Genomic DNA, 2510 nt, shown 5'->3' with positions numbered 1-2510 from the left:
AAAGCACACGTGAAGCTGGAAGAAACCTTTGCAGAGTATCTCCTGGCAGCCAAGAATTGTCTGAGGGAGAGGTGAACAGTTGCCAGGCATCAGTGTTGTTATTAGAGCCAACCCAAGTCACGGTGTGCTTTTCACTTCTCTGGAAACTAAGAACGTGAAACAATTCCTCAAGGAAGACTGTGAGTGACCTTTCGTGTCACTGCTCTTCCTCTAGTCAGGCTTCAACTCTATAAGAAAACAACCCTAATGCACACATGCATGTACACATGTGCACACACACATTTACACGTATGCATGTGAGCTCCCCCCACATACTATTTCCTCCTCTGCACCAAAGGAGCTCCAGTAATACTCCAGAGCTCAGTGTTGTCTCTGAATGCTAATACCTCAGCAGAACACTTTCCATTGAGTTTAGACTAGCGTACCAGCCTCTTTTTGGGTTTCAGCACCTCCAGTTTCTCCCCTGCCCAATTCATTCATTGAGCGCTTATTGTGTGCAGAGCACTGTACTAAGCCCTTGGAAAGTACAATTCAGCAACATAGACAATCCCTACCTGACAATGGGCTCACATTCTAGAAGGGGGGAGACAGACAATGAAACAAAACAAAACAGGCACAAAGAAATAGGCATCAATAGCATCAATATAAATAAATAGAATTATAGATATATACACATCATTAATAAAATAAATAGAATAATAAATATGTACAAGTGGGATGGAGGGGGGGGGTAGAGTAGAGCGAGGGCGATGGGGCGATATCCTGAATGTTATGGCATAGACATCTTCCTGTAATGTCGCTTGGCATACATCACCCTATTCCTCCAATCCCTACGTTGGTTTCCCATTTCCTGCTTCAGGCAGGCACAACATTCCCCTATGCTTTAAACCTGGTTCTAAATCATAAGTTTGCATCCATACAGTGCTTTTATTTTTCCAAAGGGCTTCACATCAGTGATCTTTATTTTCAAAACACTGCTCTGAGGCTGGGAGAGGAATACGTTGCTGTTGTTCTATGCTGAGATCTCTCTGCCAAGGGGTCTCAGCTAATGCAAACCATTGAACAAAGCCTAGGACAGAGACCTGCCCAAAGAGAGTGAGACAGCTCTGCCAAGCGGCCTCAGCCAGAGCAGACCACTGAACATCAACCAGGACAGAGACCTGCCTGAGGATGTTGTGATCTCTCCACTGAGAAAATTCTCAAACAGGTGCAAATCACTGAACATCATCCAGGACAGAGACCTGCCTGAGGATGCTGAGGTCTCTCAGCCAAGTGGTCTCAGCTGGTGCAGCCCATTGAACAAAGCCTGGGACATAGACCTGCCCAAGGACTCTGAGATCTCTCCATCAAGCTACACTGGGCAGCTTAGGTCATCAGAATAGAAAGCCCTGCATTTAGTACAGTGCCCAGCGCGTAGAACAGTGCTTGGTACATAGTAAGCACTTAATAAATACTATCATCATTATTATTATTGAGAGAAGCAGCATGGCTCAGTGGAGAGAGCCCGGGCTTGGGAGTCAGAAGTCATGGGTTTGAATTCCGGCTCTGCCACTTGTCAGCTGTGTGACTGTGGGCAAGTCACTTAACTTCTCGGTGCCTCAGTTACCTCATCTGTAAAATGGGGATGCAGACTGTGAGCCCCACGTGGGACAACCTGATTCCCCTGTGTCTACCCCAGCGCTTAGAACAGTGCTCGGCACATAGTAAGCGCTTAACAAATACCAACATTAACATTATTCTCTGAGCCTCAGTTACCTCATCTGTAAAATGGAGGTGAAGACTGGGAGCTTCACGTGGGGCAACCTGATTACCCTGTATCTACCCCAGCGCTTAGAACAATGTTCTGTGCATAGTAAGTGCTTAACAAGTACCAATATTATTATTATTTTCTCCTCCAGGAGGCCTTCCCTGACTAAGCCCTCATTTCCTCTTCTCCCATTCCCTTCAGCATCACCCTTGCATTTGGATTTACTCCCTTTATTCACTCCTTCTTGACTATAATCTTATCGTGGGCAGGGAATGTGTCTTCCACCTCTATTGTGTTGTACTCTCCCAGGTACTTTGTACAGTGATTTGCATAAGGTAAATGTTCAGTAAATATGATTGATGGACATATGAGGAACCTGAGGCACATAATCACACAGTAACACAATAGATGTGGCAAATCTGGAACTCAGAACCAAGTCTCTTAACTCCCAGTGTAATTTTCTTTCCACTAGACCACTCTAAAAATCCTCCCCAGCAAATCATAATGAAGCTACAACTCAAATGATGTTTGAAGTGTGCAGAAATCAGAAATGGAGTGATCATCTTGTTATCATTATTATTACATTTAAGTGTTTACTATGTGTCAAGCACTGTTCTAAGTTCTGAGTAGATACAAGTTCATCACATTGAATATAGTCCCTGTCTCACTAGGGCTCACAGTTTAAGTAGGAGGGAGTTGGATTTAATCCCCGTTTTACAGTTGGGGAAACTGAGGCTCAGAAGTTAAGTGGCTGGCCAAGGTC

This window comes from Ornithorhynchus anatinus, chromosome 5 (assembly GCF_004115215.2).
Source record: "Ornithorhynchus anatinus isolate Pmale09 chromosome 5, mOrnAna1.pri.v4, whole genome shotgun sequence".
Lineage (NCBI taxonomy): Eukaryota > Metazoa > Chordata > Mammalia > Monotremata > Ornithorhynchidae > Ornithorhynchus > Ornithorhynchus anatinus.
This window is presented reverse-complemented; position numbering follows the sequence as displayed.